The sequence below is a fragment of the Dasypus novemcinctus genome, chromosome X (assembly GCF_030445035.2).
Source record: "Dasypus novemcinctus isolate mDasNov1 chromosome X, mDasNov1.1.hap2, whole genome shotgun sequence".
NCBI lineage: Eukaryota > Metazoa > Chordata > Mammalia > Cingulata > Dasypodidae > Dasypus > Dasypus novemcinctus.
In genome coordinates this window covers 111,721,224-111,748,840 of record NC_080704.1, presented here as the reverse complement: position 1 = coordinate 111,748,840, position 27,617 = coordinate 111,721,224, and the positions used below count along the sequence as shown (strand labels likewise).

Genomic DNA, 27,617 nt, shown 5'->3' with positions numbered 1-27,617 from the left:
AAAAGGGGTACTAGAGCCAGATAGAGTTGAGAACTGCTTTTATTAATTGTCAACGCAAACTAGAATATGCTTGGGCCCTTCGGGTAGCTCATAAAATCAGGAAAGCTTCTTCTTGCCTCCAGGCCTTTGCAATGACTTTGCCTAATGTCCAGTAGAGTTTCTTCAGCTATCCACATGGCTCAGTGGCTGGCAACCTCCTTCCTATTTCTATTCAGGTCTGGTGGTGTGAGGGACAATTACTGGTTCTTGGATTAATTCCAGGATAGTACCGGCAAAAGGATGGGTGTCTTCACAACTTCGCCCCACCCCCATCATCTTCAAAACGAGCTCCAAGATTCTGAGCACTTCCCCCGGTTGCCTCGCTCTTCGCCCCCTAGTGCATCGAATCCACGTCCAGCCCCAACATGCACACAGTTAACAGCAAGGAACCATGAACCACAGCCTCATCCAAGTAAGGGCGGTAAGTAGGGGAAATGGACAATTTCTCGCCCCTGTCTTCGCCCGGTAGCAGCCTTGCCCTCTCCCCCTCCCTTGCCCTTCTCACCTGGCGTTGCTCTCTTGGACCCCAGCAGCCAAGTGAGGCGGCAGCAGTGAGGCACCGGGGAGCACCCGCGGCCAGCATGCGCTTGAGGAGTTAGTGCCCACGTTACTGGAGCCGTTGAGCACCAATCCTCTGCTAACACGAGAAAAAAGTTGCGCGCTCCGGGGAAATCGCTCTTTGCCGCACCGTGAGTGAGGGAGGAGTAAAGCTCTCTGAATGCGGTCTGGACCCCTGCTGGCTGACCTGGGAGGAGCCTAGGTGCGGGGCTCCGGGGTGAATGGGAGGGGCTGCGCGGCAAGGACGTGCACTGGTAGCAGCGATGTGGTAGAGACCATGCTCAAGGGGGCGCAATCCACGGCCGAACTGGCCCCAGTCTTCGCGGAAAGACCCTGTGAGGTAAATGGCCACATTCAGAACACTTCCGGGCTATAACCCTTATCTGCCTAGTGTTACAGCCATAATCATAGTGTCACTACCCAAAATTCTGGCTTTGCCTTTTCCCCTCTGAGAAATGGGTACGGTTGAAGGATATTCAGTAATGTTATTATGTCCATTTAGGTTATTATAGAATTAATGTATGTTGTTGTGCTCGGGTACTGATTGTCCCCGCAGTTAAAAGGGTATAATTAGAGCAGAAAGTTAATATTATTTGTAGTTATATGAATATTATTAGTTAGCAACACCAAGAAGGCTTGTATTATGCTTTACCTTTTGTTAAATGGAGATAATTACTATCCATTACTTTATTTTTACTTACATTGATGTGTTTATTACTTTTATATTAATAATTATCATAATTAAGGTCATAATTATAACTAAATTCTAATTAATTTTATTACTAGCTATTATGTATACCATAAGTGTATTATTAATTACAACTATTGCATTAAGTAACATTTTTAATAATTTACTAACAAATATAATTAACAATAAAATAATTATATAATGCCAAGAAACCCTGGAGTTACCTTTTTAGTAGCACCAGGATAACTGAAATAAAGTGTTAATTCGGTTATTTTCATTATTGTAATATTAAAAAAAAACTATTGCAGCTACCACTTCTGTTGATGCTGGTGTTTTCCCCCTCTGGGAAATGGCATAATTATATCACATAGCTAATATTATTATTATTATTACTAATGTCATTTTAGCATCTAACCTAATAATGAATACCAATATAAGAATAATGGCATTACCTATTCCAGCCTGTGAAATGAGGATGATTTTGGAATATCATTAATTTACGTTATAGTACTCATATAATCATAATTTATACTACTCCTAAGAATCTTGGCATGCATCTGTAAAATGGACATAATTGTCAGACATCACTGATATTATCTGCATTTATGTTAACACTATCTTTGCAATTAATGCTCCTATTAGGAATGAGGGTTTCTTGTAAAACAGAAGAAAATTCACATCTTACTGGATTTTTTCAGGTTTAAATGAATTAGAACCTGGTACATAACAGTTATAAGGATGATAATATAAATAATAGGAGAGTTTATTGAACCCTGTCAAGCATTGCTTGAAGCTCTCTATATGTATTGACTCATTTAATCTTTACAATAACTTTCCAGGTTGGGTATTACAGTTATCCCCATTTTACATTTGAGCAAACTGTGATACAGGCTCTTTTGCTTGAGGTCCCACAGCCAAGGCAATTTGAGTGTGGGTTCCATTCTCTTAACCACTACTGTCTCATGGTTATTAACAGGAATAATCATCATATGTAACTGCTATTTTTATTCAAGTTGTAATAATCTTATTATAATGATGTGTCACTGAAGAATGAGATTATCCCTTTTTGTCATCTATAAAATGGTCATAGGCATGGGCAATCACTGGTGTTGGAGGTATTGATGTTAGAGATCCAGTCAGACATGGGGTGACCAGTGTGCAAAATGGGAAAGGATTAATCTCTCCACCCTGTTGGGAAGCTCAGATGAAGGAGCTCAAGCCAACGTCACCTAAAGTTTTGTTGCACAATAATTGCTTCTTAAAGATTTGTTAGTCTTTCATATGGCTCTTAGCTTCCTAATAGCCCAGGTAAAAATGGTAAGCAAATTTTGAAAAGGAAAAGGACAAAGAAAGACACTATTTCCTCATGCTTAGTAAGTGAATGACAATTGCTCTTGTCTCTGTCCAGCCATGACACCACCCTCTCTATCTTTATCCACCTGCCCTGTCCTCCCTGCCCAAAGGAGGACACATCATGCCATCAGCTTTTATCTTATGGCTCTTTATGCAGCCAATACTGGACATGACACAGTGATGCAAGGCTTCCAGCCTGAAAGTATCTAATATAAATTTGGGTAAAGTCCAGTTCAATTGATATGGGCTGGAAGACTGCCCAGTGAACGAGTGGGTCTCCATTCCCTGGGGGGGAGAAAGATGAATGATGATGATGACTGAGTGAGTGAAGAATTAAGAGAAGGAACAAGAGAGATTTTTTAATGTGGTCAAGGCTTGTCAGCACCTCATAGGAAGGAAATGAAGGCAGGAATTCACTCTAGAAGCAAGGGGAGAGCGATGGTAAAGCTTAAAAAAATGATTGGTTGGAAGTCAGTTTCAGAAGATAGTTAGAACCCCCGTTGCACTCCCCCAACACCAGTTCCACACTCCAGTAGAAGGCTGGATGAATGATCACTAGACAGGGTAAAGCAAAGGGGATGTGGTTTACATGGGCATGTCTGTTCAGGTCATACCACAACCCTCTGTTGATGATTATTTATCCTCCAGTGAGCGTGGGCACCCAAAAGAACTTATGAGAGTAACACAGCCCAGACTACCAAGGGTAGGGGCCACTGGGACAAGGAGACTCAGACTAAGTGCCCATTTACCCTACTGGACCAGGGAGGCCTGACATCCCCCTACCCTCCTCCAAGGGACCCTATTTTCTTGACGGCTTCTGCTTTGCTTTGATACCTGTCCATAACCACTCCTGAGCAAGCCTGTAGGTGTTACCAGTCATATAGGTCATTTACCCTGACTCAGACATGAATGAGATTTTGGAGATACTAGAAAGGTCCCTCCCACCTAGATCTCACCATGAAATTCCTGAGGAATGAGAAATGCCCCCATTTAGGTGGCTGGGTGGGGAGTGGAGCTCTGCACACTCTGTTTTGAAGAAATTTAAGGGATAGGGAAATCTTGAGTCCTGGAACCCTAAGTGCTCTCCTGACCCATTTCACCCTCCTTCTGCTTCCCCCTCCAAGCACTGTAGTTCAATTTCTAGAGCCTATCAGCATCACCTAGACTACAAATTGTTATGATATCAGGGTATACCCCCCACCTCCTCCCCACACCCATCTCTCCATACCCAAGTTCCTGCTCTGGCTGAAGACTGTAGGATGCATCTCTGGAATACAACAGCTCCTGGTGAAATACTATGTCCGTGCTCCTCCTACTCCAACAACCACTCCTGTGATAGGCAGAATTTCTAAAATGTTCCCCCCAAAAAGGCCCTGCCCTCATCCCTGGAAACTCTGAATATGAAGAAATATTCACACCTGTGATTATATTATTATGCTTTGTTCTATAGAGAGATTACTATATACTGGTGGGCCCTTAAAAGCAGAGCGCTTTGTCCAGCTGTGGCCTGAGGGAAAGTCAGAGAGATTTGAAGCATAAGGAAGTCTGAATGCATGATTGCTGGCTTCGAAGGTGAAGAAGGTTGCTTGAGATGAAATGCAGGCAACCTCTATAGAGAGCAGACCCTGGATGAAATACAGCTAGAAAATGGGGGCCTCAGGCTTACATCCATCATGAACTGGATTCTGCCAACAACCTGAATGTACTTGGGAGGGGATCCTTCCCTAGTGCCTCCTAATAAGAGCCCAAACTGGATATCATCTTGGCCTTGTGTTTGGCCTTGTGAGACCCTAAGCAAAGAATTCAGGTGAGCCATGCAAACTTCTGACCTACAGAACTGTGAGATAGTAAATGAGTGCTGTTTAAATTTACTACTATTTGTGGTAATTTTAATGCAGTAATAGAAAACTAATATAACTCTTCAATCCTCTATTCCCCTCACAGACTATCTGGACCCTGAGGAGGTTCCACACATCCAGTGCCTCTCCTTGCCCATCCAGAAAGATGACTAGTTTTTCCATTGGCAGTGTTTCCTAGAGAGGATTTCTCATGAGTAAGGCCACCCATACCCAGTCCATCACCCTTGTCACCTTCTCCCTGCTCCAACACTTTGTTCTCAGACTTTCTGCACATACCTCAGGGATATTTTGCCCAGTGAGTTTCCCCTAATTATCCCCCCAGTACTAGCCAACCATCACTGATTCTATCCCCATCCCAGGGCATCCTGACCCTCCTGTGCTGAGGGTTGGAAGAACTCAGGGAAACCTTGTCCAGGGACATTTAAATGCACTTTGCAAATTCTTGTGGCATGGTCTCTGCCCCACTCCAGGATCTCTGAGGTTCAGAAACAAGCAATTGATACAGTACAATATGGTCTACTTCTATTTGAGCTCAGCAGAGACAGGGCCTCTTGGAAAGAATGTGATTCTTCTTTGACTACTCTCCCCCTCACACAGCCTCAGAGACTGCTCCTTGCCACTCCCAGCTATCCCTGGCCCCTCTGCCTCTCCTCAGGCTCCTATTGCTCTTCTCTTTTTAGGGTGGAGGAAAATTACAAGAGGTGAGAGGAGAAGGGTATTGGACAGGTCTGTGTCTCCCTCCACCACAGGTGCTGTCCTCCCTCCCCTGCCTGACCTCCTGCTCCAAAGAAGATGACACATGGTGCCTGTCGAAGGATGGTCCCATGAACCACTTCAGCAGATAGGCAATGCCATGTACTTAAGCTGCCTACCCAAGAGTCACTGTGGGAAATGTGACAAGATTCCTCTTAGATCCCAGCTGTCAGTTCCACACTTGGCCACAGACTCACTATGACTTGTTCCTTTTCCTAAGATGATCATCTTCCCTAAGAGTGCCAACACCATCAACACTGGCTGGTCTGTTGTGCTGGTCATAATCTATTTTTCATCAGATCGCTTAATCACAGGTATGTTCAATTTAGAAAATTTCTCAAACTGTAAAATTAAAATATGCACACTTTTCTGTACCTGTTCTTTCCAGATCTGAAATTTGAGTCAGCTTGTTACTGTTTCACTACCCAAGATTTCTGGGTCAGAGGCAAGGAATTTTGCTACTTGTGGCATGGCATGCAGCATGAGCATTAACATATCTGCATTGGTTTTCCCCTACCCCAAGCCTCACAGGGGACACCACAGAGCAGCCCAGGTGTATGTTTTGCACATAGTGAGTTTGTCTCAGAGCTTGGCAAATCCACCATTTTATAGCAAGCAGTAAACAAGCCTGCTCTTTGTCCCAGAGGGAGATGTGGACTCATTCCTCAAGATTGCTCACTATAAGGACAACCCTGAGAAAAGGCCCAGGTAAAGAGCAGTCAGGGTCTTGCATTCCTGGCATACCCAACAAAACCTATAGGAGCACAAGAGACCAATGGAGGAGTATCTTCCCCAACAGTTATACTTCCATAAATTTTACCAGGAAAAAAAATACCCGACCTGATGACTCTGCACGCCATTGACAATTCTTTCTTCCTTCTCCTCTCAGCTACTCATTCACTCCTTCCATCTCTCTTTCATCCACCTCCCACATTCCTGGTGTTATTCCTTTTCACTCTAAACTGTTGCCTTTCTCTTCACTCCACTGAGAGCATAAACTCTAAGCCAGAGAAGAGGCTGAATTCAGAGAGAGCTGGGTTTTGACTCTATAATATCTTGAATCCTCTAAAAAGGTTTCCTGAAGCATGAATTACCAGGTGTTGAAATGGCCAGAGAGTGGAATTCCCTGTTCTATCAGCACCAGCCTCGACCATTCTGGGAACATGCATGACCCAGAATAGCCACATGCCTATTTTCACCTTGAAGTCAGTCCCCAGGACTGACTGCATGGACATTCTGTCTCTGCCCTGGGGTAGCCAAAGCCTGCTGGCTGGACAGTCATAAATGACATCTGACTCCCACCCCCACAGACATAATATTCTCCTTCGAGTATACAATCAGGGTGCATGGATGTGACTGACCAGCATGCAGCAATCTAGTATCGTGGGGATCTACAAGAGTGACTGAAACTGTTTGGTGAGTAATGGGATACTGACTATTTTGTATCTCTGCCTAGTCCCAGATCACTCTGAAATCTCTTGGTGTTTTCAGGACCTTTTATCTTTCCCCACAGTCAGTAACTGATCTTTGGTCCTCCTGGCAATTTTTCTGTCCCAAGAGCTATTTCCCTCTGGATGATCTTTCATCCTAATAGCTGTTCCCTGGCCGCTCTGTCAGTGAACTGGTTGTCTAGCTGGGTTATTTTTTTTCTGTTCTCTGGCTGTCCTGGCTGTGCTATTGTTTTTTCGGCTAGTCCCTCAGCCATAGATGAAGTGTGGGGTAAGGGCTTCAATTCCATAAGCAGAGAGAATATTTTCCTCATCTGAACCTCAGTATATTCCCCTTAGAAAATAATGGGCATTACACTAGAATCCTTGAGAGGTCTGTGTAGGAATGGAGGAGAGTTACTGTTGGGAGATAGGTCTCCATGGTTTTCTAAAATTGCATTTCTGCAAATCTTGCAAGCAAAGGCTCTAATTGCCTTTGTTCTGGAATATCTCTTCAAATATATTTGCATTGTGCATACTCTTGAAAGACAGAGATACTGTTTCCCTCCAGGATATAGGTCAGGTGTTGTAGGAAACTGGCTTACCTGTTTGTTATTGTAAATGTTACACCTGTTAAATGTAGCAGTTGCTAGATGTTGCAGTTGTTCCCTGTTATTGCAAATGATGTTGCAGTTCAGATAGCAAACAACTGCTTGGTAGTTTCCCAATAAATGCGATGGGAAAACTAGGGTCAAGGCTCTCAGTTTCAGGTGCTGTGAGTCCCGTGGTCCCAGGTTTGTCTCCCCTCTTGTGTCTCTACCTTTATTTCTGCGTTGCCTTCCCTTCGAGCCAACCTGTTGTGAGCTGAGTGCAGCAGTCAGGCATGCTTACTGTCCATTTTAAAATATTGTAGTTCCCTAAGCTCAGTCTTCCTCTACCATAATATACCCCATTAAATATGCATACATTATTTGTTGTTCTGTGGCTTAGAGGACCAGCACAAATATTTTGATAATCTGGCTACAGCTGTTGCTTGTGGAATCAAGTCCTTTTTCTGACCTAGGAGTCACGTGTCTTCTGTCAGCATCCATAAAATTATGGCAGGCTCTCTTAAAAGTTTGCAAGTAAGACAAAAGACAAGACTCTTTACAGTTCTTAATAATTACCAAGTATGGACACTCTGGCTGTTTTTTCAGATGAAAAGGTATGGAACTTATAAATAACTTAATAAGTAATATTACTAATAGTGATGACTTCTAAACCAGTGATATAGTGAGGGATTAGGAATTTGGGTCCTGGGACTAGACATCTTGGGTTCAAATACCACCCCTACTTGGAGAAGTCATTTTAATGTCTCTGTTCCTCAATTTCCATATCAGCAAAACAGATAATAAGTGTGCCTACTGCAGAGAGTCATTGTGAGGATTTGATGAGTTAATACGTGTCAGGTACCTAAAACAAATTGAGCACTCAATAAGTATTAGTTATTGTGAATATTAGTAATGGTAACACTTAATATTAGGAATGGTAACTTTATATTACTGAAAATAATGTATAATATCAGTAGTGATAATTCATTTGACACTGGCAAATATGGTTTAATTCATTATCCTGATAAATTCTCCTTAAGATGTTAAAAAATATTTAATATATTCAGTAATTTTTTCCTTTTATGGTATTTGCACACAGCTTTTCAGCTGAAAAATACCAATGATTGAGAAGATTCCCTTTGTTTTACATCTTTTTGAATGTGGTCATTATTAGCAAGCTGAGTGGAAGTTTTTTGTAACAAGGCAGAAGCTATGATTACATACATTTTTGTCCTTTTTGTCCAATATTATAAGGTGGCTGGAAAAGGGGAAGAGAGAGAGAGAAGCCTGAATTGGACACCTTACCAGAGTCTGCTGGCCTTCAGAGCTGTGGAATATAAAGCCCATTGCTCTTCCTGTCTGTGCCCATAAACCAGCTCATTTATAGGGGAACAAACAGAACCCCCACTCTCACCCCCACCCTGTCATCCACATGTTTAGTTTGACAGGTATTGAAAGGCTTCCTAATCAGAGAAGTTCATGTGGGTTTATCTCATTTGTGTTATCTTTTAAGGCATTCAGAAATCATGCTTGTTTGTTTGTTTTTTACTGAATTAAGGTGTCTTGTTTCCTAGGAGGAATGACAAACCTCTTAGCAGAAATATTATTATTATATATTAGCGTGAATGCATTTGTGTGATTAACCCATTATGCTCTATCATCACCCAACACAAATCTGCTGAGGAAATGGGACCCTTGACAGATAATTTTAATTGGCTGGAAATAAATGAAGGAAAAAAGGAAGGGGTGGTTAGCCCTTAGGTCCTTCCTGGTCTCTACTAAGTCATGTCATTTGCCAAAGAGTGGCATGAAAGTTATATGTTGTAGTTGAAAACACAAGATTTGGGAATATCTGGGTTTTCTCCAATTGTCTTATCTGTAAAATGAACAGAGTTGTTGTAAAGATAGAGGAAGGGAACCTGGAGGATGATTTTATTAAGCCATTACCATATGTAAGATATTGTGCATTGTATACATTATCTCATTTAATCCCCACCAAAACTATATCAATTAAATATGATTAGTGGGTATGGAAAAATAAATAAATAAATATGATTAGCTCCACATTTTAGATGACACTGAAGACACAGAATTTGAATTGTGCTTTCCACATTTTTCCATGTCATTACACACATAGAAAATGATAAAATATGTGGGCATATTGGGGAAAAATGACAAGTCTTTTAGCAGCCTGAAGCAATTGGTCATTCCAGGCTTCAGTGGTCATTTCAAGGGCTTAGGGATCAATGTCATGGCTTTCTTGTGGCACACTTCTTGGGAAAGTCAGGGATTAAATTACAAGGCTAAGATCACATATATTTGTTAGAGAGGCAGAAGAAAGAAAATATTAAGAATTTTGGAATTGGAATCAGATATATGTATATTTGAATTCAGGACCTGCCACTGATTGTTATTGTATGACATTTTTTTTCTTTCAAAGAAAGTGGTTTTATTAAAATGCAATTACTCTAATTTAAATTCAGTTTGATCATTATAGGAGATCTCTTTACTTGTTATATATCAAGAAGTATTTCTTCCAGAAGTTCAATAATATAAAAATTAATAAGGAAAAAAGAAAAAGCTTTATGCCATCTCTACCCCTATATCTGCTATAACACTACATGTCTCAATTAGTTTTTCCATAGTTTATTTGCATGAAGACACTGTAGTAAGATTAGAGTTCAATCTATTAATAAGCCTACATTTCCTATAGTGAGAATCAAAGAATGTAGAATATTTCTGGATATTACTCTATTAGCATCACTAGGAATTTAGATAATTGTTTTGACTTATGGATTAATTTGATTTATTGGCTCCTTTAAATTTTTGGTTTGAGTAATAAAATGACTTAGTAATCAGTTTGAAATTAAGATTAAGACATCTACATTTCTAGGGGTAAATGACCTGGAATCGTGACTCATAGGACTTTTTACTTTTTCATATCACCCTGAAGTTTTAATGTTAATGAATAGATAATACTATATATCTATATATGTGATCCTAGTAGCTCCTAATTTAATTGACAGCTTAACACATATTAAAGGCAGTCAACAATGATTAAAATAGCAACAATGATTAAAATATGCTTCAAAAACAAACTATATATTTCATTTCTTTCTGTTTTACTATAATGAACTTAATATAGGAGAAACGGGCTTTGTTTATTGAGGATTCCATTCTCATATTTAATCCTGCCAATGTTATTGTATGACTTTGAGCAAGGGGAATAACCTCTCTTTTTCTCACTTTCCCCATCAATAAAATGGGGATTATATTAGTAATTTTCTTATGGGTTCTTAGAGAATGAAATATAAATTATAGAAAGCACTCGACATAGATCTGAGTGTTTAGCAAACATTATAAATACTAATGGTTCTAATAATAACAACAATAAAGTGATAAAACATTGTCTCTGATACCAAATTCTGTTTTTCCCTGCCTCCTCTATAGACACTACCTCAGCTTTACAATTTTGTAATGAAGCTGTCCCAATTCTATTTGCAAAAGAGGCTCTTCTTGAAAGTGCTACATTGACATAAGTATATGGGGGGTGGTGCATGCTCTCAGCTCTGTAGCCCTCCCAAAGCTGTTTTCACAGAATTGTTTTTGTCTTTCATCTGTTAAAGTGACTGACTGATGGACAGATTGACTCAACTATATCAATTAGGTGATTTTCCATTATTAGCAACAGTCCAAGAGTGGTATTGCAGATAGAGCAAGTCCACAAGAAGCAGACCTGAAGAAGAAGAAATGAAACTAACCAAATAAAAGTAAAAATATTTATTTTCTGGAAATCTCAACTCAGCTCATATAATTGCCTCACAGAAAGTTAAGGAATCATTCCTTAGGAAAAGGCCCCTTGTGCAAGGCCAGCAAAATCATCAATCATAAAAAAGTAATAAACACTCCCATCTCTTCATCACAGAGGACTGGGCCAACTCTTCCCCTAACTTGTTACATCTGAATATCCCAGACAAACTCTTATCTCACTGTTCTAGTCAGTGATCTTGGGACTCACTGATTGTAGATTCAGACAAGAGGTGAGAGAAGTTGAAACACTAAGCCAAGCTTGCCTAGTTATCTGGTTAGAGAAGGGCAAGATCAAATCTCTCAGAGTAGTACTGATGACAAAGAGAAATGGGCAAAAGTAAGGTAATAATTTATAATAAGACTTCTAACATTTGATGACATTTTTAGGAAAGATCTTGCAGTGAGTTTGGACTAAATCTTAATTATAAAAGACTTGCCAGTCAAGTAGAAGAGTCTTTCCCACTCCCCAGTAAAGCATAAGAAGGCTTCTCTTGTGTAGCTGTACAGACCCTAATGTAGGTCAGTCTGTCTCCATTTATATGAAGGAGAAATGTTTTTCTTACTGTTCTGTCAGTCATCCCAGTTCATATGCTTTCTGATTAATCTGGAATCTGGCAAATTCTCAAAATCATCTTTCCAAGTGTCTAGAATAAACAGAATGGAGCACAACTCCATGATTAAGAAGGCTTTCCACTTTTTTCCTTTGTGTTTTGCTAGGACTTCATTTTTGGAATAGGGGATAGTATAACTCCTTGATTATTTTTCCAAGGCTTAAAATGATAGTGAAGACAAAAACTCCTGGCATTTGAAAATGAAGCCAAGCCTGGAGGACTGCATACTTTCTACCCAAATAGCTTGTCTGGCTTATGTTTCCAGGTATATGAGATTAAAAGGGACTTGGTGGGTTGGGGTGTTTAAAGGCATTTGGTAGGGGGAGTCATTTCAGTTCTCTATTCCTTTGTTGCATTTATTCATTCCTTCACTCATCCATTTTCAACATGCATTTATTGAACACCTATGTGTCAGTCTCTAGAGCAGATCCTGAGACTACACTGTCAAATAACACATGGTCCTTGCATTCAAGAAGCTTACATAATAGTGAGATTCTTAAAAAATCAGTTATGGTAATAATGGTATTAATAAGTAACACAAAGTACCTATCATATACCAGGCATTTTACATGTATTAATTCATTTAATCCTCACAACAACCCTTGAGGTAGGTCCTATTATGATTATTTACTCCATTTTATGGCAAGGATACTGAGGAATAAGTAATCTGCCTGTGTTGGTTTGAGTTTTTTGTGGACCCCAGAAAATCCTTTTCTTAAAGGGGATCCATTCCTTTGCCTGTAAGCCCATTGTAGATGGGACATTTTGATTAGATTCATTTAAGGGTCCTTTAATTAGATCACTTCAGTGAAGGGCCTTTGATTAGATTGCAGGCTTAATCCTCTTACTGGAGTACTTTATAAATGGAGGACTAAAAATCTCCAGACATAGGGAAAAAAAGCTGCACAAGCAGAGAAACTGAGAAAGGCTGATAGATAGGTCCTAGAGGCCAGAAGCTGGAATCAGCAGAGCAGAGAGGCATAGAAAAAGGCCCCAGAGAGATTGAAAGAGGTGAGGCCTGGAGAAGAGGGGAGAGACAAGCCATAGGCCTGATCTCCCACAGCTGAGTTCAGGGAGAAAGTATCTTTAGATGACACCACCAAATGCCTGTTCACCCACAGCTGCAACTTGGTGAAACAGCATCTCTTGATATTGCCTTGATTTGGACACTTGCACAGCCTCAGAACTGGAAGCTTTTAACCTACTAAAATCCCATTATAAAAGCCAACATATTTCTGTTATATTGCTCCCAGCAATTTTAGGAAACTAAAATAATGCCCAAAGCCACATTGTTGTTAACTGTTCAAATCCAGGGGGGTTGTCCCCAAGGCAGTGCTCTTAGCCATTAAGCTATACTGCCTCTCACTATGATAACAAAGAGGAAAGCATGAGGTGTAAAGGGAGCTACTAAGCCAGATTGGGAGGTCAAGGATGGCTTTACAGAGGAGGTGACACTTGAAATAAGCTTTGAAGAATGAGTTGCCAGTAGCTGGATGAATACAGGGAGACAACATTCCAAGCAGAGGAAACCACAGTGAGGTCATGGAGGCCTAAAACAATGTGACATGTTCTGGAAACTGCAAGTAGAGCCATAAGGCTGAAACATATGGATAAATGTCAGGTGAAGATATCAGGAAGGTAGATAAGAGGCAGATTGTAAGGTGAAGTATTCTGTGCCAAAATGCTTGAAAAGTATGCTGAAAGCTATGTGATACCATTGAAGGGCCTTTAGCCTTTAGATTAGTTTTTTTTTTTTTCCACAAAGATCATTTTGGTATTCTGGGCCAAAGACTGGAAGAGGTCAAGAACAGAAGCATAGAAATCATTTATTAAATCATTGCCATAGTTAACGTAAAAAGAAAATTGTGGAGATGAATGAGGGAAGTAGCAAATAGAAGAGGCGATGGATGTGTGGCCCTAAGGAAGTAGAAATATTAGATTTGTAAGAGACTACATGTGGAGAATGAGGGCAAAGGAAGACTTAGTAGCTCCCAGGTTTCTGCTCGGGTGGCAACATTACCAAGCAACCAAGCTTCACAGCACAGTGAGTGGTACCCAGTAAATGTTTTAGAATAAATGAAGAATATATAAATCAAAGAGTAAAGAAATACTGAGTGTAGGATATTTAGGAAGTATAACAGACCACTGCCTGGATGTACAGAGTTAGAAAAAGAAAGGAGTCAGGAATGCTCCAAGGTTTCTGGCTCAGGTAACTTCCTTCTCTCATTGACATAGGCAAAACAGGAGGAAGAGCAGTTTGGGGACAAGGATGAGGAAGTTTCAGTTTAGAAATGTTGAGTTGGAAATGACTATAATATAGCCACATGGTGGTGATATGTGCAAAGAAGAATAAAGCAGCAGATCGATGATATCCTTATAATAGCTAACATTACAGCTTCCTATGTCCTAAGCACTGTCCTAAGTGCTTATTTTTAAATAGTTTGTTTAATCTTTTCCTCAATACCACAAGGTATTCTATAACTGTTAGTACCCTGGTTTTAGAGATGGTGAAATTAAGGCACAGAGAGGTTAAGTAACCTGCCCCAAATCACACAGCTTATAAGTGGTAGAGTCAGGATTCAAATCCACACTGTCCAATACCAAGGCTGAGGTTTTAGCACTATGCTATGGGCCCAATCCACAGCAGAAATAGAACATGAATTGAAAGTACTTAATGGAGGATGTGGTTGCACCAGGGAGTCCCTGTAGCATGCAAATCATTGCAAAAACTTGCAGAGCTATTGTCCTTGCTCTGTTAATTTCACTTATTGGTAGAACTCACTTCTCCCACTAACTGGCATTTGATCACCTATATTTTCCAAATACCTTTGCACAGTATATAGGGTTGAGCTATTATTTTACTGAGTAGTCATACATGGGGTGACCAACTTGTCTTAGATTACTCATGACTGAAGGGTTTCCCAGAGTGCAGGACTGGTGTTAAAGCCAGGGTAATTCTGAGAAAACCAGAAGTTGGTCACCCTTGACACATTCAACCATAATCTAAAACAGGAAGCTTATGATTAGCTCAGGACAATTGCACTCTTACTAACAGGAAATAGATCAGTCACTGCTTCTGCGACAGAGCCTCATTACTGAGAAACATGCTGTCAGCTCAGGGTTAGTAAACTCCAAGACAATGCAAGATTTCTGTTTCATTTTTCAAAAACAGTTGTAATCCTATTTGGTTGTTCTTCAGCTGTTGACATTAATATGTGACTGTTCCAACTCATCACAACAAATATCTAATTCATCAGCTGCCCAGATTCCTTGTCTAGAGTTTGATAACTTTGGAAGAGGGTTCTGTTTACTCTCCTCTATATAACTCAGCAGGGAGGAGGAGGCTTCATCAAAGTCAGACCTTTACCTAGAGCTGCAGGGTGCCTAAGAGTTACCTTCTGAGAGCCTCCATGTTGCTCAAATGAGGCCACTCTCTAAGCCAAACTCAGCATGTAAATGCATTACCTTACCTTCCCCTCAGCATGGGACCTGACTTGCAGGGATGAGCCTCCCTGGCACCGAGGGGATTACTACCAAGCACTAGCTGCTGATGCAACTAGAAAAATACCTTGAATAAAAGGGAGAAATGGTAAAGACAAATGAGTTTATATGGCTAAGAGACTTCAAAATTATTTGGGAGATCATCAGAGGGATCGCACTTATGCACACCTCAGCAGCATTTCATGGACAGCCAAAGTAGATACAATCCCAGGTACTGGTGCTTCTAAGGGCTACGGAGACACCCAGGTCCTATGGTCTTGACAGGTTGCTCTGGAGTTCATTGCCTTGCCTGTGGGCCCTACATTGGAATTTGTGTTCCTGAGTGTGGTGGAGTTGGACTCAGATGTGTCCTCTCTACATGTGCCTCTTCTGTCACATTTACTGAATCTGTGGTTGGCTCTGGGGTTGGTGTATGCTCAGGAGACTTAAATAACTGGACTATCTATGTGCCAGCTGGACCCTGAGCCTCAGCAGAGTTTCAACACCTACTCTCCAGTTCATTGGACTTACCCCGGTCAGCTAACAGTTAGGTGAGGATGGTCAACCACCACACCAGGGAATGGAGAGAGTCTATAACTGCAAGCAGGAGAATTCCATCCATCACCCCTGTGGGATCTAAGCCCTTTCTCAATTTAGAGGTGGAGTGGACATCACCATCCCAGGGTCCTTAGGATGAAGGAATAAAATATGGATTAGGTTTGACTCACTGGTATTCTATTATAGAATTATTGCGACTCTAACAATGGAAGAAATCATATCATTGATGTGGAGACAGTGGCCACGGGAGTTGCTGAAGACAGGGAGAGGGAAGAAAAGGTGTGATATGAAGTCATTTTCTGGACTTGGAGTTGTCCTAAATGATATTGCAGGGACAGATGCAGGACATTATTTATCCTGCCATAACACACTGAATGGACTGGGAGAGAGTGTAAACTACAATGTAAACTATAATCCATGCTGTTTAGCAGTGCTCCAAAATGTACTCATCAAATGCAAAGAATATACCATGTTAATGAAAGAAGTTGTTGATATGGGAGGAGTGGGGGGTGTGGGGAGCGGGGTATATGGGAACCTTTTTTATTTTTTAATATAACATTTTGTGTGATCTATGTATCTTTAAAAAAACGATAATAAAAAAAATGAAAAAAATGGGAGGCCTTTAAAACAGAGCTCAGTGACATGACAGACGTACAATTTGGAAAGGACCTTGGACCAGTCTTTTGTACCCTGACCAGACCTGATTCTGAGCATTTATTTCCTTTTGGATAGCCTGAAATGGCCCTCTTCCTTAATTGGGGTGTGATTTGGGTAGCCATCCACAATACCTGGGGACCCAGATATTATAGGAACTTCCAAAGGCCAGAGTAGAGATTATAGAGGGTATGTATTGTAGTACCTCACTTTCAGATTCTACTAATATGATATGTGAAATATATATGACATATTAGCAGAGATTTCAGAGATTCTACAAAACATGGTTTACTTACCTACAGTACTTGAATGAAAACTAAAATCCTCCAAACTGGCTAAGGAACTCAATTTTGTGAAGATTACCTACTATTTTCTTAATGGCTATATTGGAAAATTTGGAGAGACAATTGGAGGGGAACAAAAGCAGAAGCAGGATCCTTGATCCTTGTCAGCTGACACATTTATGTTCTTCCTTCAGGAGAACTAAGTCCCTAAGAAGCTTTGGCATTTCAAGGGAAACGTGCATCTCATTTGAAAGGGGAAAGTGGGGGGACAGCTTTTTCAAGCTCTCTTTTCTGTAAGGTAGAGAACAGGACTTGGCAAACTTTCTTCTGTAAAGGGTCAGATAGTAAATATTCAACTTTGTGAGCTAAACTGTCATAACTACTCATCTCTGTTGCAGTGTGAAAACAGCCACAGATAGTACATAAATAAGCATGTATTCCTATAAAACTTTATTTACAAAATAAACAGTAGGTCAGATTTGGCCCTTAGGTCGTAGTTCGATGACACCTAGAATAAATTTTAAATGAGCCTCAAGAGTCCTGCCTCACTCTTCCTCCACACACAGCATTATACATAGTGTCCACATTTTCATAAATGTGCATTACATGTATATGTATAAAAGAGCCTTCTTTAAGTTCCTCTTATTAAGTATTTTTGAAAGCATAATAATTCATTTACATTAAGTAAATAATGTATGAAACAATTTTGTCTTCATATCATTTGAAACACATGGAAATATGGAAAATAGTGTTTGCTTTCTCTTCAAACAAGAGGATAATATGCTGGAATAGTGTGCCTCATTTGAGTGCTTTTTAAATGCCAGAGTTGTTCATGGCCACAAACATTCTGAAGAATATTGTGAAGCAATTTTTCTTCATTTCAGCAGCAAAAGAAATACCATCCTTTTCTACAGGGCCTTATTTAAAATGCATTTTCACGTGAATTTTAATTTCTTCTTCAAAACAGTTGTTTAGATTTCTGGCTGCTAAAGCAAATACCATACAATGTGTTGCCTTAAACAAAGGGAATTTATTGGCTCGTGGTTTTGAAGCTAATAAAAGTCCAAAATAGAAGCATCCTCAAGGTAATGCTTTCTCCCTGAAGCCATGTTATTCTGGGGCTGGCTGCTGGAAATCCTTGGCCCTTGGCTTTTCCATCACATGGCAATGCACATGGCAGCCTCTTCTCCTTTCTCTTCCGGATTTCATTGACTTCCAGCTTCTGGTTGTTCCCCTTGGCTTCCTTTCTGTGGCTTTTTCTATGAGTAATAGTTTAAGACCCATCCTGATTCAGTTGGGTCACACCTTAACTGAAGTAACCTCATCAAAAGGTCCTATTTATGATGGGTTCACACCTACAGGAACGGATTAATATTAAAAACATGTTTTTCTGTGGTACGGAATTCCAAGCCACCACAACAGTCATAGGTGGTAGGCAGAGTACACATGGTTATTTGAAGTTATATAGGAAACTGAGACCTAGAGAAGCTATGAAACTTACTCTTATCTCACAGTAAGTTAAAATTCCATTCTTGAGTCTACAGCCACTATAACATAAGTAAGACAACTAAATAAATTATATATTGTTATATAACTCTTGACCTACAGTCATCTAACAATGAGTGTACACAGATTGAATTAAATAACTAGGCATTTATTCCTGGACTTAGGGATTTTATAAAATGGTAAGACTTGGTTCAGGAAGATATATAGTATAAGCCCACCAAAGCCTCCCCTAACTTGGATTTTAGCCTCAGAGTCAGTAAAGTCACATCAAAAGGGAAAATACTGCAAGCCATATGGTAACTAAATCCCCTTGGAAAGCATCCTAGGCATACCCACCTTATTATGTATTTTAATTTATGGCAAATAATATTTTAGTGAGATTCCAGTATCATATTTTCTGGTGTGGATTTGCCACGGTCTTAAATGCTGTTAGGAAATGAAGATTTTGACAGATTGGTGATAACAAATGGAAATACTGCATATAAATTACCATGTTCCAATGTTAGTAAACATTTTATAATTTAGATTATATTTTCCAATGCCTAACAATTTGCAATTTTTCTTATTTAAAATAAACCATGTTGTCTATGTAAATTGGTGAATTTTAGCATGAACCATAATAATCTATGAGCAATTATAGAAGCACATATGAACAGTCTCTGAGTAATTTGTCTTTCTTTTTGCTGTCAAATAAATAATTTTTGCATCTTGGACCTGCCTGTAACAATTTTGCTATGGCACTGTCACCCAGAGAAATTTATTCTGTACCATTGTAATACCCATTTGTCTATCTTGTTACCCAAAATCCTATTTTAAATTAAAATAAATGAGAAAAAGCAGAGTAATTTGTTGACTACTTTCTAAAACAAGCTAGTGACTTTAAGTAGCAAGTTATTTTAACTATACACAATTCAAAGGCAACAGGGTCTACCTTTCAGGTACACAATCCAGGTTACAATCAGGATGGATAATTTCAAATATTTTCATATCTTGGACCAGGAGCCCAAATTTCAATTAGATATTCTGTTGAGTTCCCTTTCTTATAACTGGATGAATTAAGTAGGTATACTTCTCTAGTTTGAGAGCAGAGCAAATGGGAAAACTAGATGCCTTTTTGGTGATATCAGATAAGTCAAAACTAAGCAATTTCTCAATTAAATCCCACTCTTTCTATTCTTACTCTTTCTCTCCCTCCTGCCCTTCTCTCTCTCTTAGATTTATGGCTTGCTCATTTTAAATTTCAAATAACTAGTTTGGGGAAAGATGAATAAGGGGAAGAGGGGTAAACTAGTAATATATATATGCCTCCTCAGAGAAATGTCTCAGAACACTTGCTCAACTGAAATAAGGAAAATCCTTAAAGGCCTAAGCAGCAGTTAAATACATTACATACGGTTCTAAATCCATTTTCATACTCTGCCCTCTATAGTAGTACTGCCTTTAAATTGTGAAGTTACCTCTCGATGTGGTATAAACATAGATATATAAAATTTCATCTTATGATGTAACAAAAATAATGTGGGAGAATGCATCTAGGATGCCAGGACAGTTTTCATACCTGGTTGTATTGAGCTGTGAAATTAATGCAGAGATCAATTAGTCATTAATGCAACAACCTCAGAACCATCCATGAGAAACTTAAGATTGAATCACACATTTGTAAGTGGACTGCAAAGAAAGTTTAAGAATTCTATGGATCCCCAATGTCACTTTTGTGTGAAAGAAACACAGGTGACAGAAGTTGGTAAAGGCTTTACAGAATATGTGCAAATCAGTAACTAAAGTTGAATCATTAGGTTATGCTCCAACAAATTAAGTTCTATGAAAGAATATGTTTTCATTACAAACAACAGCATATCCAAAATATTTGATACTTAAACCAGCTGCATGTCATGATTAACTGAGTAACCTTAGGCAAGTCACTTAACCCATATATTCTCTTTCCTCATGAGAAATGAGGGGCTTGGGATATGCAGACTTTAAGCTGCCTTCCAGTTCTAAGTCTGTGCTTTTATGACGAGTGCAACATAGTACCTGAGTAAGCTTAGAAGTGGATCTGCCCCTAGATGAGCCTTCAAATATGGTTTGACTGCAACTTTATGAGAGACCTGGAGGTAGCCAGCTCAGCTGCACCTGGATTCCTGACCAACATAAACTGTGTGATAATACATGTATGTTAAGTTGCTATGTTTTGGGATTATTTGTTATGCACCAATAGATAATACAGTAAGGACTTTGAATTTCATTATAATTGCAATGAGAAGCCATTGTTGGATTGAGGGACATATGAGAGACATAATCCAAATAGTTGTAAAGATATTATTCAGGCTCGTGTATAGACTTGCAAAGGGGGTGAGACTGTATGACAAGAATCTCTTGCAGTAGTCTAAGAGATGATGATGGCTTTGACTAGTAAGGTAACAATGAAAGAGTTGATGGAATGTGAAATATATTTTAAATAATTGGGTGATCAGTTGGATGTGAGTATGATAGAAATAGAGGAGTCAGGAATAACTCCTCCCATATCAATGACAAATGAAGTGACCCTCCTCCACCCCCTGTACTGGCTACAACTAATTAGACCATTGTGGACACTTGATATGAATGTTTTCATTTCATAGGCTGACGAGGCTCAGAAAAGATGAGCTGGGACAATAATTTTCCTTCTCAAATTTTGTAATTGGAAATTGAGAGATTAAGCCTGATAATTAATGGACCTGAAGTCGAAGGTCATGGTATACTTAGGGCTAGGACCTTTGTGTACCATATGTAACCTGAGGCTGCAAGGAAGCCTGTGGTAGAATACTACAGATATGTGAAGAGAAGTATAAAAACAGAGAGAGAGAGAAAGAGAGAGAAACAAGCTTTTTAGTTATCCATATCCTTAGAGTATCTTCCAATACTAATGGTTTTCCTCTCTCCCATTCCAGTTTCCATGAGGTCTGGGTGTGCTGAGGCATGCTGGGGGAAAGGTAATGCATTATATGCAGAGTTGGCTTAGAGAAAGGTTATATTTGAGAAGAAAGGATGCTCTCAGGAGGTAACTCTTAGGCAACCTGTAATACTGGCCTAAGTTTCAATTTCAAAGAAAAGGTTCATTAAGTATAGTCATCAATATCATGGGACCATCAATGGTCGCTCTTCCTTCATTAGTCACTGCCTCTGTACTCGGAGGATTCTTGCTGTCCCATTAGAGAATGTGGCAGAACTCATCAGAATGGGAATTGGATGTTCTTTTGGTTATGATGTGGATCTCCACCCACCATGACAATGCCCCATAAATACTTGAACTCTTCATATGCATTATAGGTATGCCCCAGGTGAACCTCCTCCCATGCATGCCCCATAACTGACACCCAGCACCAGTGCTCTTCCCCTGCCACAGTTGTAACCCTTCTGTGATCCAAAACCTCTTCAAAAGTTAAGCCAATATATATTAATAATAACCAAATAAAATAAGAAAATGAAATAATGATAGTTTTAAAAATGACAAATAAAATACAAAAAATTAAAAATAATTTGAAATACTAAAAATTTTTTTAAATTAAAAAAATTAATTTTAGCATTATGTCTTTCAGCACTGTAAGGTCTTTTGTCTTGTGTGTACGGTGACATTTTCTTCCAATTCTTCCCCCAGTTACTTATTTTTTTCATTTTATCTTCAAAGTAGCCTTAGGTTAAGAAAAGTCATGTACAGAATATAAGGGATTCCCATATACCCAACATCACCTCCCCCTTTCACACTTTCCTCTATTAATAACATTTTTACATGTGGGTGGTACATTTGTTACGATTGATGTAAAAAATACTGAAGCATTGCTACTAACCGTGGTGAATGATTTACATTATGGCTTACGTTTTGGACCATAGACTTTAATAAATTTTGACAAAATTTAACATGGCCTTTATCCATCATTGCAAGATCATGTAGAACAATTCCCATGCCCCCAAATTGCCCCGTGTTCCATCCATTCTTTTCCTCCCTTCACCTCCCCTCAGGACACACAGCAGCCACCAAGCTTCACTCCTTGAAAAATAAGATTCACAGTTACTTACCACAACATTGAGGGCTTGACATCCTGGACTGTCCTCCACTATTAGGCACTGCCTATAATCTCAAAAGACTCCTATCCCTCTATTTAAGAACACAGAACTCCCCAGGATGGGAATCCAACACCTTCCCATTCACTGTGTGACTCTCCACCCACTGATACAATGCACTATGACAGGATGAACACTCACGTACTCTGTGGAGATTTGCCCCAGGAGTTCCCTATCTGCATGACCCCCACATCCAACACCCTAAACCAGTAACTCCCCTGCCTAGGGAAGGTTGTTTTTTTATTTTTATTTTTTATATATTTTTTTAGTTGCTACTATTTTGTTTCTTATTGTGTGTTTCCCCTTTGTTTCCTCCCTTTTTTTCTTTACAAAATTTTTCTACCTATGCTATTTCTTTTCTTTCCTTCACTTTTCTATCCTCTGATTCTGTTGTTGTTTTTCATTCCAGCACTTTTTGTTGGTCTTCATTTGTTTTGTTTTTATTTCTCTCTTATACTTTTTTCCTTTTATCTTTCTTTTCCTTTTTCTTTTCCTCTCTTCTCATCATTCTGGCTTTTTATTTCATTCTATACATTTTTCTCTACATTTTTCTCATCTTATTTATTCTTTTCCACTTTTTTATTCTTATTCCTCTGTACTTATGATTTTTTACTCATGTTAATTATTTATTTTCCTGGGTCTTGTATGGCTCTTCTTCTACCTTTTTAAATAATTATTACTATTATTCTTTTTCCTCTTATCTCTTTCCTTTATTCTGGTCTGAATTTTTTTAAGGGAACTCAACAGCAAGGAAATAGAATAAGAGGAACAAAGTGTGAAACGAAACCTTACTACACACACAAAAACAGTAACAAAATAAAGCCATATAGTAGAAAGAGAAGCTAACCAACTGAATAAACCCATCAAGATAAATATATGGCATACATAAACCTAAAGAAAATCCAGCTAATGTAAGTAATTCATTGACAGTAATAACATTGAATGTTAATGGATTAAACTCTCCAATCAAGAGACACAGATTGGCAGAATGTATAAGGAAATAACACCCATCTATGTGCTGTTTACAAGAAACATCACTGTAGACCCAGGGATGGAGGAAGGGTGAAAGTGAATGGTTGAAAAACAATTTTATATGCAAAGAATAACTATAAAAGGGTGGGAGAAGCTATACTAATATCAAACAAAATAGAAATTAAATGCAAAACTATTGTAAGAGACAAAGAAGGACACTATATATTAATAAATGAGGAAATTTTTCAAGAAGTAAGAACAAAAAAACATTTATGAATCTAACCAGCATGCCTCAAAATACACGAGGCAAACACTGAAAAACCTAAGTGGAGAAATAGATGCCTCTACATTTATAGTGGAGGACTTTAATACACCATTATCTCCATTAGACAGAACATCTTGACAGAGAATCAATAAAGAAACAAAGACCTTGAAAAATACAGTAGTGGATCTGAACTTAATAGACATGTACAGAACATTACACCCCAAAACAGCAGTATATGCATTCTTCTCACGTGTACATGAATTATTCTCCAAGGTAGACCACATGCTAGGTCACAGAACATCTCTCAGTGAATTCAGAAAGATTGAAATTTTACAAAGTAATTTATCTGATCACAATAGAATGAAGCTGGAAATCAATTAGAGCCAGAGAAGCATATTAGGCACAAAGATATGAAAGTTAAACAACATACCCTTAGATAATCAATGGGTCAAGGAGGAAATTGCAAATAAATCAGTAACTACCTTGAAACAAGTGGCAATGACAACAGAACATATCAAAACCTATGGGATGCAGGAAAAACTGTACTGAGAGGGAAATTCATAGTCATAAATACCTATATTAAAAAAGCAGAAAGCTAAAATCAAAGACATAACAGCACACCTGGAGGAATTAGAAAAAGAACAACAAAAGAAACAGAAAGAAGGAATTAACAAAGATTAGAGCAGAGCTAAATGAAATTGAAAATAAAAAGTGTTAGAAAAAAATTAACAAAACCAGATTCTCTGGAAAGATTAATCAAATTGGCAAGCCCTTAGCTAGACTAACAAAAAAAAAAGAGAAGATGAAAATGCATAAAATAAAAAATGTAGAAGAGGATATCACCATTGACACCACAGAAATAAACAGCATCATAAGAAGATACTTCAAAAAATTGTAAGCCAACAAGATGGGAAATTTAGAGGAAATGGACAAATTCCTAAAAACACACAAGCAGCCTACACTGACAAAAGAATAAATTGATTAACTCAACAAACCAATCACTAGTAACAACATTGAATTATTCATCAAAAACCATCCAACTAAGAAGAGCCTAGGACCAGATGGCTTCACAGGAGAATACTACCAAATATTCTGGAAAGAACTAAGACCAATCTTGCTTAAGCTCTTTCAAAAACATAGAAGTGGAGGGAACATTACTTAACTCATTTTATGATTCCAGCATTACCCTAATACAAAAGCCAAACAAAGATGCCACTAGAAAGGAAAACTATAGACCAATATTTCTAATGAAACTGGACACTAAAATCCTCAATAAAATACTTGTAATCATATACAACAACACATCAAACAAATTACACACCATGATGAAGTGGGTTTCATCCCTGGTATGCCAGAATGGTTTACCATAAGAAAATCAAATAAATATAATACATCACATAAAAAGATTGAAAGGGAAAAAATCACATGATAATCTTCATAGAGACAGAAAAAGCATTTGACAAAATACAGCACCTTTTCCTGATAAAAATAGTTCAAAAGACAGGAACAGAAGGAAACTTCCTCAACATGATAAAGGGTATATATCTAAAACCCACAGCTAACATCATTCTCAATGGTGAAATCTTAAAAGCTTTCTCTCTAAGACCTGGGACAAGACAAGTATGCCCACTGTCACCACTCTTATTCAATATTGTATTAGAACTACGGCTCAATTACTTAGACAAGAAAAAGGTATAAAAGGCATCCAAATTGGAAAGAACTAAAAATTTCACTATTTGCAGATGACATGATCCTATATATTGAAAGCCCTGATAAATCTACATCAGCCTCTAAAGATTATAATGAGTTCAATAAAGTGGCAGGCTATAAGATGACTGTGCAGGGAACTGGATGTGGTTCAAGTGATAAGGCCTCCACCTACTATATGGGAGGACATGAGTTCAATTCCTGGGGGCCCCTGGTGAAAAAGAAGAAGAGAAAGCATGCCTGGGTAGCAAGGCAGTGCCCATGTGGTAAGCCAAGTGCCCACACTGTGAGCCGAAAACCCATGCAGCGAGCTGAGTACCCATGTCGTAAGCTGAGTGGCTGTGCAGCAAGCCAAGTGCCTGCATGAGTACTTGCATAGCGAGCTGAATGCCCACGTTGTGAGCCAAGTGCCCACATTAGTGCCTGCATGGTGAGCCTAGTGCCTGCACAAGTGAATAATGCAGCAAGATGCTGAAAAACAACAAAAGAGAGATGAAGGGAAGAGTCAAGGTGAAGCGGAGCAGAGACCAGGAACTGAGGTGGCACCATCAACAGGAAAAACTCTCTACATCAGAGGTCCCCAGAATTGAGTCCTGGTGTATCTTAGAGTAGAAAGAGGAGAAGACAGAAATAAATAGATACAAAAGATCACAAAGCAAATGGACAGAGGAAAAAAAAGCAGGGCGGGGGAGGAGGAGGAGAAGAAAAATCACTAATGTGCAAAAATCAGTAGCATTTCTGTACACCAATAACAATGAATCTGAGGAAGAAATCAAGAAAAAAAATCTCATTTACCATAACAATTTAAAAAAATCAAATAGGGGAAGCGGACTTGGCCCAGTGGATAGGGCGTCCAACTACCACATGGGAGGTCGGCGGTTCAAACCCCGGCCTCCTTGACCCATGTGGAACTGGCCCATGCGCAGTGCTGATGTGTGCAAGGAGTGCCATGACACGGAGGGGTGTCCCCCGCATAGGGCAGCCCCACCCATAAGGAGAGCCGCCCAGCGTGAAAGAAAGTGCAACCGGCCCAAGAATGGCACCACACACATGGAGAGCTGACACAACAAAAAGAAACACAGATTCCTGTGCCGCTGACAACAACAGAAGCGGACAAGAAGAAGAACATGCAGCAAATGGACACAGAGAACAGACAACTGGAGTGGGGGGAAGGGGAGAGAAGTAAATAAAATAAATCTTTAAAAATGAAGAATCAAATCACTAGGAATAAATTTAACTAAAGATGTAAACATCTTGTATGCAGAAAACTACTACACAATACTGTTAAAGGAAATCAAAGACCTAAAGAAATGGAATAATATTCCCCATTCATGGATAGGAAGACTAAACATTATTAAGATGTCTATCCTACCCAAACTGATTTAAAGAGTTAATGCAATCCCAACAAAAATTACCACAGCATTTTTTACTGAACTGAAAAAGCTAACTATGAAAATTCTTTGGAAGGGCAAGGGACTCAGAATAGCCAAAGATATAGTGAAAAATAAATGAAATTGGAGGAATCACACTATCTGACTTTTAAACATACTGAAAAGCTACAGTGGTCAAAACTGCATGGTATTGGCACAAGGACAGAAAAACTGACCAATAGAACAGAATTGAGAGTTCTGATATAGATTCTAGCATATACACTCATCTGATATTCAGCAAGGCCACCAAGTCCACTCAACTGGGAGAGAAAGGCCTCTTCAACAAATGGTGGTTGGAGAACTGGATATCCATATGCAAAAGAACGAGAGAGGATTACCAACTCACACCTTATACAAAATCAACTCAAGGTGGAAGAAAGATTTAAATATAAGAGGCAAGACCATACGACTTTAGAAGATAAGTATAGGTAAGCCTCTATAGGATCTTGTACTAGAAAATGGTTTAATTAACTTACACCCAAAACATGAACAGTGAAAGAAAAAATAGGTAAATGGAACCACCTCAAAATTTAAAACTTTTGTACCTCAAAGGAGTTTGTCAAGAAAGTGAGAAGGCAGTCTAATCAATGGGAGAAGATATTTGGCAATCATATATATGATAGAGGCCTAATATCCAGCATATATAAAGAAATCCTACACCTTGAAAATAAAAAGACAATCCATTTAAAAGTGGGTAAGTGATTTGAATAGACACTTCTCCAAGGAAGAAATATAAATGGCTAAAAAGTACATGAAAAGATGCTCAAAGTCACTAATATTTTTTTAACAAACTTGAAAACAAAAATAATGCTAGTATAGAAGGTGAGCTACTCTCATTTTATAGATGGAGAAAGGGCAACCCAGGAATATCAATTCCCTTGTCTAAGTTCCCACAGAACTTAAGGGGCAGACCTGGCATTAGAATGCAGGGCTCTTGAATTTTATCCATACACAGAGATTCCTGTAATAACT

At 39.0% G+C, this 27,617-nt stretch overlaps 1 protein-coding gene across 2 annotated transcripts in view; it reads right to left on the bottom strand.

Annotated features, from left to right (window-relative positions):
- IL1RAPL2 (interleukin 1 receptor accessory protein like 2) overlaps nt 1-27,617 on the bottom strand; it is a 1,488,864-nt gene that overhangs the window by 692,946 nt on the left and 768,301 nt on the right. The window contains exon 1 of one of the 2 annotated variants that reach the window (XM_071213017.1): nt 545-895. The exons of the other annotated variant lie outside the window; for it this stretch is intronic. The gene's annotated coding sequence lies outside the window, so the exon portion shown is untranslated. Of the gene's footprint in view, nt 1-544; nt 896-27,617 lie in introns of those variants that run through there. 2 annotated transcript variants of the gene reach the window in all.